Source organism: Triturus cristatus, chromosome 9, assembly GCF_964204655.1.
Source record: "Triturus cristatus chromosome 9, aTriCri1.1, whole genome shotgun sequence".
Classification (NCBI taxonomy): domain Eukaryota; kingdom Metazoa; phylum Chordata; class Amphibia; order Caudata; family Salamandridae; genus Triturus; species Triturus cristatus.
The window spans coordinates 1,168,653,978-1,168,666,802 of record NC_140592.1 but is presented as its reverse complement, the minus strand read 5'-3'; positions in this window follow the sequence as shown (position 1 = coordinate 1,168,666,802).

The window sequence follows — 12,825 nt, the reverse complement described above, 5'->3', positions numbered from 1 at the left end:
AGTGCTTCACCAAAAATGTGGTGCTCATTACTCTATTATTCCGCTATCAACAGCAAAGCTACCTCTACCGTAGCTGGTAGAAGGTATGTAGAGGAAAAGAGGGAAACTAAAAGTGAAAATAAAGTTGAAATTAAAGGGAATGATGGACAAGAATGGGATGGATGGAGGTGGAGGGACATGGAAAGCTGGGAAACACGAGGTAAAACTAGGCAGAAGCAGGCTTGAGTATACAAAAAGCCGTGCCCCTGTCTAGCATGTCATGCCATTTTGCACCATTGTTTTTATGCAAAATGCGTCTCGTGTTATTTCTGACCACGAGGCACCAGAGACACATTATGCATAATTACACCCAATTCTTGAATAATTTTTGATAATTGTGTGTAATTTCCAAAAAACAAAGTACATGTGCTTCACACACCCCTAAAAAATACTTCACTGAACTGAGCCAAGATGTGATTGACAAAGACTTAAGCCAATGGGTAAAACAGGTTGGTCGAAGAAAGCCAATAGTAAATCGGGGCGGGCTTAAAGCCTACTTTATGCATATTGTTAGCAATTGGTCTATTTTACAACTGTGCTGTCAAAGCTCAGGCACTCAGAGGATTTTGGTGAGGAAGAGAGCAACTACGGTTAAGTGGCAATGCACTTTCATTGTAATATTTACTAGCAAACGTAACGGGAGGCATTTAAGATTTCCAATTTACAATAGTTGTACTTTGTCCAACTCATGACTATAAACACACATTTGATAATAACATTTAATAATATTGGCAACACTGGCTTCTTCACTATCTTTGTCTGGTAAATACTGTTGGCTAAATGTATGCATTTTATAGATATGATGCTTAGTTCTTGGTTTCACCCACACTATCCCACTTCTCCCTGTAACAAGCTGCTCAGAGCTGCAAAGGCTTCCAATCTGACCTTGCGTGGATAAGCTTCAACAGCTGTTCATAACCAACTTAAAGGTCACTTGCTTTTCCTGACTTCCATGTTAGTTTGTTCATCAGGTTGTTCATTTCTGCTTACACTGTATGTCTGTATTATAATTGGCACGGTGCCGATCATGCATTTCTCTGTTGCCCATGTTTGGCACCTTGTCCTTTTTTAATTCTGCTGAAGTTGCATTACTAATTGTATATATGGTCCAAAAACCAGTCACGCAGGGAAGAAACAGACTGAGAGCACCATTGTGTGCACTGAGTTCTTCCTTGCTGGCCAGCAAGCATGGGTGCCAACAAATAAATGTCATTTTGTTTCTGAGCAACTGCTGTGTCTGGTGTGCAAAAGTATTTCCCTAATAAATGCATTGTCTCATTTACTTTTAAATCCCTGGGAGATTGGCCAGACTTTAAGATGAGCTTGGGATCGTGGAACCGCAAATAGCCAAGTGCCAAGAGCAACTATTATAACACAAAACTCTCCAAAATGTTGCAAAAAATCATTTTAAAAATCCAGAGTTCTACAAGCAATAACATGATTAGAACCATGACAAGAACCTGATTATAGAACTCTCCTGTCACCTGAAGTGCTAAAGTAAAGCAAGTTTCCTCTGCATAAAACCTATTGATGGTATTCCTAGTTTTTTGCCCTGAGCTGAGCCCTCCGGACAGCACTAGCTGCAATTCACAATACCAGCTTTTTAACCCTTTCTAAAAATACTAGGGGGATTTATAACTTTCCCAAAAATATTCCAGGACTGGAGTTACTATAGTAAATTTGAACTTGCAGTGTCTACCACACCAACTGCTGCCCTGGGAGTGCAATTCAGAGCATGGAACGCGAACAAGACCAATTTCATTTTAAAGGCATTTTGGATTATTTAAAGTAGTGCCCCTGTATATTCTTACATGCCTTTGTGAATTCACCCGACTTGTTTAAAATAGGATTAAAATGGGAATATTTAGGGAATGTTCATCCATAAACGGTACAATTGGAAAGGACTGTGCCCTCTGTGGACTTGTACTAACAGGGAGGTAGATGGTTTGGGCTGATTAATAAAATTACTTGCTATAGCACTACCTCCTTTCCTTATATGTGCTTTGTAAATTGACACCGTCATTTCGCGTTGAGCAGGTCCAAACTCAAAAACACTTGCCTGATTCTCAAGAGCTTAATCTGGCTAAAAAAAGTGAGCCAATCGTGATGAAAACGACAGGAGATGCACCCACCTAGGAGTTCAATCTATATCGCATTGTGGAAACTCAGGAGTGCCTACAACAAAAAGTGGTAGCTTCTGCATTGGCAAAAGCAATTCCTCAACCACAAATTCTCTCTAGTAGGACCTAGAACGCGGAGCACACTATTGTTTGCCAGCCAATAAGAATCAAACCTTAAGAAAGTGTAAAAATCTCTTTGCAAGGATCAATGGTTATTGTTGCAAGAAGACCTGCCACTTGCATCCAGTAGAAACCTGATTGAAAGTTAGAATATAGCACTTTGACACCTGGCAGCTCAAGTGCAATACAAATAAGAAAATGTAAAAGCAATACTAACAACCAGGCAGGTCTACACAGGCGCTCACCTCTCCTGTACAAAAGCCAGTTTGATTGTGGATAAATTAAATCTTTTCCTCAACGAGGGATAATCCGCAGCTCAGTCGTCACCCTATTGTGGTCAGCTGATTCACCATCAAAGGAAAAAGCTTTTAGCTGCCAGTTATATCTCAGCACCTTTCAGATTCAACAAACCCAAACACACAAAGTACTCCATGGTTAGTGTACCAAATGAAAACAAAGAAAACCCCAGTCTCCAGGAGAAAATTGTGCCCAACTAAGGACACTCTCGCCAAGAACATCAAGATAAACCCCCTCATTGTATATGGTGTTGTGCACAATTACGTAAAATTGCACAAAATATACAAAATGACTCTAAATACAAATCTGTCACTTAGCGGTATATTTTAGCATGACATGAATTCACATGTGAAAAGAGCCACAAACAACAACCTCTTGAGTTCTGTTGCAGTGCTCCCCCATAGGAGTTTAACCCAAATGAACTTGAAATTAATTACGTGAATTTTGTGTAACAAGTGTAAAGCAGGATATTATGCAAGATTAAGCTGGTTTAACAAAGTTTTCACCCTGGCCTATCTGTACGTTGCAAAAGTGAGCCAGTGGTACTTAAAAACAATTTAGCAGGAAAACTCAAGTCAACACCTTCTATTTTTATACCAATACATCTGACACTGTTTATTAGTTTGTGGCTTTTCTTTTTTGGGGGGTCCCAAGGCAGACAGAGGGTAGCGAGCATCACTTGATGAATGCAATCTATCACTGGGGACTTAGAGCCACAATATTGTTGCACTCCAAATGAATGACCAGAACTCTGGTTTAGCACTTGAGTCTCTCAGTGTAGTGAGGATGAGCAGTCAAAGGCCTACTGCAGGTGGTAGTGTTGGGTTAGAAACACAAAACACAGGCCACACGCCAAATAACATTGTCATTGTTGACAGCAAACTGCTGCTGTAGGAAGAGCAGCTAAGGTGGCAATGAAGTCTTCGCACCAAGCTTGTACACATTTCTACGTTTATTTTTAAAGCAGTGTAGGGACTGTGTTTCAGCCAGTCGATTGTGAGATGTACACAGCACTTTACCTTTTTATTCTGTGCATTGTACACTCTTATAGTGCATTTTCAATCTTGAGGGAAAGAATGAGCGATTTTCTCATTAAATAACGTCACAGTGTTTTGTACAGGTGATGCTGCCAAATGTCGAGCCTTAATTCCAAGCTTCTTTTTGACATGGAAGCAGTAGAAACTAACTTGGTACTCTTGGGGCAGTATCCGCGTCAATGTGCAGGCACAGAACATGGCCATTGACTGCATCTGCAGCACATACTCTGAAAGTGCTAGTTGCAATGTACATATGCATTTTCAGAGTTAATGTATGTACTATGGAGGACATTGATTTTGGAGGCATCCATATACACAGTGATCTTTGTTGCCTTGATGAGAGTCCTTACAATCCTCAACTCCCGCGGGAGGTGACTGAAATTCAATTAATAAGAGCAGAGAGATGTTTGGAACGTTCATGATGAAGGGACAAAAAGACCAGGCATAAAGCCTCGAACACAACCCACTTTCTGACAGGAAGCCAATGTAGCAAGCAAATACCCTCCCTGACAGAGCCATTCTGCACCACTTGCAGTCTATTCAATGGGGAATCATAATGTTCCAGTAGAGGGCATTGCAATAATCCAACCTGGATGAAATTAAAGCAATGACTACCCAGTGATGTATTTTAATCAGGATTTAAGGAAACATTTTCGTGACTGACCTGATTAAATGAAAGCAAGTACTTGCAGTACGTTTAACCCATGGCAAGCTCTCCCATATGGTTGGAATTGTGCAAAGTAAACACAACACTTGCACAGGCAGTGAAGGGAATAGGGTCGGAATTCTGAAAGGGTTTTAAGGTCTTGAGAGTTAGCATTTACTTGGATACCGGCAAAGCTCCCCGGATGCCAAGGCAACAAAGGCCTGTAGCAGCTGGCCAACTCCAAACAAAAAAGACAGAGTCCAACAATCAAAGAGATAAGAAAGGTATCACAGGAGAACCTAATAGCAGAAACACAACAAAAGCCTGGGACGCCATATGGGTGAATGGACTATAGAATCAAATAACAATGCATTGACTAATTGTTGTTGGGCAAAGCGGTGCTAAAGTAGAGATGTTTCGTACCACTCTACCACCATTAACCCAGAAGTGTCTCATGACCAGAATCTCCAATCCAGCATTGGTTAGCGGTCTACTTTCTAGAATTCCAGCACCCTATCTTCCACAATCTCCATTCTTTTGCCTGAGTTTTAACCCTCAAATGATAAAAAGTCTTATCAACTGACTGCCGGCTTCTTTCTCTCAACATTTTGCCATTACACTCTGAAACCATATGTTGTAAGCCATGTTCCCAAAGTAGGTCCTAGAGGGTCCTGTGAGCTTGTACATCTCCACAAGGGCAAAGTAAGTTGCTTAGCATGGTCCTAGTCGGTCAGAGCAGAGGGCAATCATACTAAACAAGTCTTAGGCAACTATACATATCAATACCAATGGCATAATACTCTATTGCAAATGAGGCATCCTAACTGATGACCAACAGAACCCAGAGCATAGTCAAATACAGCACGTTTATCGCATCAAAAAACAATTACAAATATATTCAGATCAGTCTATATACAAATTATACTTTATGCTTCTTCTAAAACATACCATCCACACTGCTTATCATACTATCTTTCGATAGTGAACAATGGATCACCATTGTGTGATATCTCAATGTTCATACATAGTTGTAACATGTCTTCCTTATTTTATTGATTTTCAAGGCTAAAAAAATAATATTCAATAAAGAAAGAATTTTTATATACAATATTGGTTTATGATCCAGAATCCTTATTAGTCAATGTAGTTAATGAACAATATGGACAATATAGAGACTTTGAGGACTGTGTAATTCATTCGTTTTATTGATTTTTATCTATCATGGCTGTATGATCCTATCTCCAAGATTGGATCATACAGCCTTGGTAGATAAAAATGAATAAAACAAATGAATTACACAGTCCTCCAACTTTCAATATTGTCTATATAGTGTTTCATTCTGAGTTGCTAAACCATGTATCCAATAGAGCTCAAGCATGCAATGATGCATGAGCAAAACATAACAAATGGATAACTGTGTTCCCTGCTTATAGCTAATATATAGAATTATGAATAAGGGTTATATTTTTCCGTTTTGTTTCACACACAAAAGTGCTGCAGGACAATCAATGACAAATTCTAAATTTACAAATTCACAACCCACTTCAGGGTACATTCTTTTGCAAAGCAGTGAGTCAAATTGCAAGAGGCAACATTGATCAGAATTGGTAGCTTGCATTTTTAACCTTATTTCAACATAAAAAACACACACAACCAGTTTGTGCAACTAGATGAATCCAGCTGAATATTTCAAACCAAGCCATCAATGTCCTCAAACAAAATTTATTGGCAGGTTTCATGTGAATTTAGAGTCAGTGAGAGGCCTTTTGCCATCCAAGAAAAAGTGCTATGTTACGCCAATTTTTATGTTTGTAAGGTGAGCACAAGTACCTGCCAGTGGCACGTGTGTCAAAGTCTTGTGTCGCTGACACCATTTGAAGCTACCTGGCTTGAATATGGCACAAGAGGTGTACAGGCTTTCAAAGGGTGACCTCCCAGACGAGATTTAGAGCTTTCTTCCTGCTCCATAGTCTCCTAGATATGACAGTGGCACCTTTTACGGCCTGTCTCATGCATGACCTGCAGAAATATGATGACATCACCCCCATTCCATGGGTCTCCACATACTCCCCTTGCTTACCCACACTATCTTCAAAACCAACTGCATTGTTTGCAAAGCTATCAAGATCCCATTCCTATATGGCTGACAGGCTCACCATATCAATCAATCAATCAATCAATCAATCATGTCACTTGTAAAGCGCACTACTTACCCGTGAGGGTCTCAAGGCACTGGGGGGGGGGGGTTGCTGCTACTGCTCGAAGAGCCAGGTCTTGAGGAGTCTTCTGAAGGCTAGCAGGTCTTGAGTCTGCCGTAGGTGGGTGGGGAGGGTGTTCCAGGTCTTGGCAGCGAGGTTGGAAAAGGATCTGCCACCGGCAGTCGTTCTTTGGATGCGGGGGATTGCGGCGCAGGCGAGGCCGGCGGAGCGGAGCTGGCGGATGGGGGTGTAGAAGCTGAGTCGTCTGTTGAGGTATGCTGGTCCGGTGTTGTGGAGTGCTTTGTGTATGTGGATGAGGAGCTTGAAGGTTATCCTCTTGTTGACGTGGAGCCAGTGCAGGTCTCAGGTGGGGTGTGATGTGGCTGCGGCGGGGGATGTCGAGGATCAGACGTGCAGAGGCGTTCTGGATGCGTTGAAGCCGTCTCAGGAGTTTGGCCGAGGTTCCTGCACATATCTGGTGGCTGTTGGTACCTACATCCCGGATACCTATTGTATTGTTTCGCATTGTGTTGTATAGCAAGAGTGGGGCCCTAACATGGTTGGCTAAGTGGGCAGCTCACTATATACGGTGTAGAGTGTGTGATTAGCAGTGTGTTGTCTTTGTTTTGATCCTTATGTTTCCATGTTGTGCATGATGACTGCCGAGTTGCGGTTCTCATGTTATGGGACGCAGCCTTTAGCCTTGTGGTGGATGGTGAGGTGTTTTTAATAAGCTGGCAGCTTTCATGAGATCTGCATGTCCCTTTGGGGTATTTCTTATGATCATAGACCACTTAGCTGGTTACTGTGCTGTGTTAATACTGAGATATATTGTTACACGTTAATGGCCTGAGCAGACATAAGCTAGAGGAAGACATAGTTGAGAGATCTACTGAGATGGACTATGGTAATATCATCCCAGGTCTGAATATCAGCGATATGTCAAGAAGAGGTCATAGCGTGCAGCGTCTTGGGACCTGCAGTGGTGGACTATTTCATAGTACTTCATTTCCCGTAGTATACGGCAGATCTCTACAGTTTGTTCCATGTCTGTTCGGGTAGTGATGGTGATTTAGGGGCTGGTACAGTACGTGGTGATGGACAAAATCCATTGCAAATCTGGGAAAGGTGTAAAAAAATAACAAAAAAACAAGGAAACAGAAACAAGCATTTCCATCTATGCACTCAGTATCTGCAACAACAGCCCGTATCCATTGGATAACCTGCTCCAATTCAGTAAAAAACTCTACATCAGGATGCAGAGGGCAGCGTTGGATTGGTAACGCGGGCAGTCGGGCAATGCCCGAGGGGTCGGTGCCGGGTTCCAACTGTGGGCTGCTTTTTGGAGCAGTCTGGGGGGAAGATTTGGGCGGTGTCGCTGTTGTTCGGATACAGCCAGCGGCCCAGTGGGTGTCCTTTTTGGAGGCAGATGGGCGCTCATTACCTCACGATTAGCAACAGGCAGAGGTGTCACTTTCTTTCTCTCGCAGAGCCGGCCCATTAATGCATGCATACCTAGCGGGGCAGGGGGCCTGAGCAGAAGTGCCCTAACTTGTTTTCAGTTACCAGTGTAAACGAATCCGTGCATTTTTTTGCATCTCCCCAACCCCCCCCCCCCTCCTTTTTTAAAATAAAATTTCGCAGAAGTAGTGTTTTGAGGAAAGGCAATATGCAAATGTGGGCCACTTTTTTTTAGCGTGCCCGGGCCGATTTTAAATCCCAATCCAACCCTGGAAGAAGGAGTTCAAAAAGCAGCTCCCTCTCCATTCACTCATTGACTGAATTGTTGCCTTGGACCCTGTACAGCTCTCCGCTGCCTTTAGGTAGGTTTGCGCTTTACAAATACTATACCTTTACATACATCTGATGATGACATACAGCCATCACAAACCACAGATTGGTCCCGGGGGAGGGAAACAGGTTCAAGACCAGCCTTCAGAGCTTCACTCAGCTGTTTCTGCCCGCGCCCTGTTCTTGCAGCGTGAGGCATCCTGCACCGACCTGCTTTTGCCCTTTCTCGTTTCCCAGGGTGATTGCAGACACATGTATCAGCAGGAGCTCGAAGGCCTCTGTAAACAAGGCCACTGAGAGCAAGATGCGCCTCTTTAAAGGTCTGACGATTACAGGGCCGGAAACAAGTGACCCACGAGAGGCCTTCAGTGACAGGCAAATGTTGCATTTTCAGTGTATCCACAGCGATGCACTTTGTTAAGTCAACGAGAAAGACAAACGTTGCATTCTGTTCCATTGAGCGCCTTCGCATAGTAGCGCGGAAAGCAGAACAGAGGTTCCGGCACAGCAGAGAGATGTTAACATTTTAGCACAAAATGGCGCATCTGTAGTTTCCACGAGCGCACCCACAGAACGGGGCAGGGGAGAGCCGCTGCTGACGTATATTCTTATTCAATGGAAACTGATGAAGCGGCCTCCATGCTCATAACCTTGGCACTCTATTCCACGGCTGAAACTCCTCTTCAGGACAAACTCTCTAACAGAGCATGCGCTTTCAGCTTGAAAGATGGGTTAAAAAATCTCTTTTGGCAGGCTATACATTTTTACAGGTGTATGGTTTGGGATTCTAATTAACTGGAGTAACTTTCGATTTGTAAAGCTTGCACTTCGGGGGTTCTTACAATGCTGACTTGTTTTGGCCCTGAGAACCATGGATGATAAATGTTCATTTTTTATCTCGTTTTTCTTAAAACTGGCATGCAACATGTTTGCTTTGTCCTTCCTTCTGGCACCTCCAGATCAATCTGTGCACAATGTGGACATTTATGAGCCTTAACCGAACTGTTCGGCTTTCCTGGGTTCCCTTGCTCTGGCTGAAAGGAGCATTAGCACTCCCAGTCATTAATGCATCGACAACAAAAGGGATACTGAATGTGGAACAAAGGTGTCCCTAACTAATGCACATGCCAGAGGTTGTGAGCCAGAGACAGACAGCTGTGCTTGAGCTGCCGTCGGCGCTTTCCATGGAGTAGCGAAAAGGTCCATGGAGAGCCCAGTTCCATCTCCGCTCTCTCCTTGCTCACCCGGATCCAAATATTGACATCCTCAGTCTATAATCGCCTGAAGAGGCAATGACGCAATATCAAGTGTCATCTGTATACACCTGCACACATAGATTTTCTCACACAACTTTACAGGTGGGGCCCCAGCAGCAGAGGAATTTTAACATAATCCTCATTTTTTAGAGTTTGTCTATTTTTATTGAATTAATGACCCGATTGCTGTTTTGACTATCTAAATATTCATGTTATCTAGTGTTGTGTGGCACTGGGCCAGAAAGGTGCAACATCAGACTACTGGTTTGTGAAACTGGGCCAGGGTTCTATAAGGTCATGATATTCTATAAGTCTGTTAGGTATGAACAGGCAGCACTATCTGAACCAGATGTGTGTATGAGTGTGTGTACACACACACACACACACACACACTGCTACCTACAAACGTACTGCACATCTGATTACTTGTTATTCATTGATTGTTCAGTGTTGGATGAAGTCAGGAGTTCAGAGTTCAGCAGGGAGATGTCAAACGCATGAGGTGGAGCTTTGGGTGGCAGAAGTGGCAGTGATGTGGAGACATCAAGGCATGTCTCCACGAGTAGTTGCCTAGGCCATTTCTAGTGCTTCACTTGAAGTATTCTTGTGAGAACTTTCTTTTTCATAAATCTCATATAACAAGAAAAACTTTTTGGGCAACGTGACGATAAACAAATCAAGAAAATGAAAACATTTAATGGAACGTCAGCTTAGCAGCTGGACCTTTTCAGGGAAAAATACAAATAGCAAGCAATGGATGGGAGTTTTCAGAAGTACACAGTGCTGTAGACCTGGTGGTGTAAGTTGGCGCATTCCTCAGTATCTCTAGTGAGCATTCGGTAGCACACGCATCTATAGACTTCAATGAGATGCAGAATGACATGCTCATGTATACCCATGGTATAGACAGATAACAGTACCCGGCTTTCTATAGGAGGCTGCAGATCCTATGCCTGTGAGATGCATAACTTATTGAAGCATTTCAGCAAATAGAGGATTCTTTCCTGACTTTACATATCTGGGACATTTAGTTGTAACATATTTGTACAGCGGTGATGCTGCACTGGAACAGCTTCAAAGTGCTAGGTAACATCAGATTCCTAAAAATGTGACTGAATTGACGCTAAAGTAGTGTATCTGAACCAACAGACTGCTCTTGAATTTACTAACAAAGGAGAGGAGTGCAAATTGACACCTTCACCCTACTGTTCAGTGACGGAAGGGTAAGATGCAATTCAGAGAGAGGAGGATGATGTCTCGAGGGTAAACTGCATTTTCAATGCCGCAGGAAGAGACGAAGAACCTGGCACTGAAGGCACGGTAAGTCTTAGGGAGATGGTCAGGTGGGATTGGCCATTATGTAAAACCAAAGTGAGAGAAAGGGAGCGAGGGGACCGTGAAAGGAAGCAGAGCGAGGTGACCGCGAAGGGAAGCAGAGCGAGGTGACCGCGAAGGGAAGCAGAGCGAGGTGACCGCGAAGGGAAGCAGAGCGAGGTGACCGTGAAGGGAAGGAGAGCGAGGGGACCATGAAGGAAAGGAGAGCGAGGTGACCGTGAAGGAAAGGAGAGCGAGGTGACCATGAAGGGGAGCAGAGCGAGGTGACCGTGAAGGGAAGCAGAGCGAGGTGACCGTGAAGGGAAGCAGAGCGAGGTGACCGTGAAGGGAAGCAGAGCGAGGTGACCGTGAAGGGAAGCAGAGCGAGGTGACCGTGAAGGGAAGCAAGCCAGGTGACCGTGAAGGGAAGGAGAGCGAGGTGACCGTGAAGGGAAGCAGAGCGAGGTGACCGTGAAGGGAAGCAGAGTGAGGTGACCATGAAGGGAAGGAGAGCGAGGTGACCATGAAGGGAAGCAGAGCGAGGTGACCGTGAAGGAAAGGAGAGCTAATCTGCAAGGGAAAGGAAGAAGATCTGGAACTAAATGTAACTGAGGAGAAAAGGGAAGTGCAGAGGGTGGGATGGGGGGCAAAGGAAGGAAAAGGACAGAGAAGGGAGGGTGGTCTGATGAAAGGAGGCAAGGTCTGGACAGGGATCCCTAACAGCTATGGGGAAACAGTGTGCACCAGCCCACCACTGCACTGACTGAGGGAGCATTGTGACCCCACCTGACCCTTCCTGGAAGTTTCGGTGGTTGATACACAAAGAAAGTTTGGAGAAATTAAGGGTAAATGTTGGATCATACAGTTCACATTTTCAAGGATAATGATAATGCTCAATAGTCATTGTTTTTAAAAGAATTTCTCAAGTGGCACTAAAGGAGAAATGGCATTTCCTGAGAGAGTGTTGTGGTCCCCAGGAATATTATTTACCTTCGCAGCTAATCGTGTTGGTGCCTGATGAAAATTGTGCAGCCGAGAGAAAACAAAGCTGGGAGTACATGAACCCCGTAAGACAAAAGTGAAATAGAAGGTCCTGCACCAGGGGGGCGTGGCTTGGCGCCCGCGAGATATGGCAGCACACGGGTGAGGCTCTCCGGTCTCCTCGGCGGATACCGCGTTGCACGGCGGTCCAGCAGAAGACAGGAGACGGTTCTTGACTTATGAAGATTTCCTGACCATGCTGACGCGATTGGTAACCATGCAGGCATCGTTTGTGAAGTTATATTAACGCCGTAAGTTCTGTGGCGTTTATGCTTTGATGCGGCCGCCATTTTGTTTTTTTCTCGCGCGATAGCGCGCATCCTCTGCTTCATCGCTACAATGAATTACATCGTCTGAGCCCCTTTAAGCCAACTTATTGTACTCTGGAGTGAGTCTTTGTTACTTGTCACGCTGGATTTGGGGCTTTATTGAGGATTTCTCCTGTCACCTTTGCCGGGATTTGCACGATGTGCTTGGAGGGTTGGCCATTTTGTTTTTATCTGAAGCTGAGGCAATTGAGGCATTGTCTTTTCGTGGCATCATTCCGCTAATTTAAATAGCTGTGCTTTCTCATTTCTGCTCACAATCTCTTTGAGACTGGTGAATTCATCCCCTCTACACTGGAGCAACATTTCTTATTTGCAGTTTTTGCTTTTGAGCCCTCACAGGCGCAGCCTTAGTGGAGCTATTCTTCCTCATTTTGAGACGTTAACGCGCCCCAATATTTTCATTGCCCACACAAATAATATTACTTCCTTGCCTACACACAGTGGCCTCTTTTATCTGTTGCTGGTTTACCATTCTCCTCCACGGATGTACGCCTTTTTACATAACTTTCATCTCTCAGTCCTTCAACCTCTACACACTTGCTTGGATGGGAGCGCTATGATTGCGACTGATGTGCAGAACAAAGGTGACACACTCTTCTTCTGTTAAGTCAAAGCACATCTTTATTTAGAACTCAAA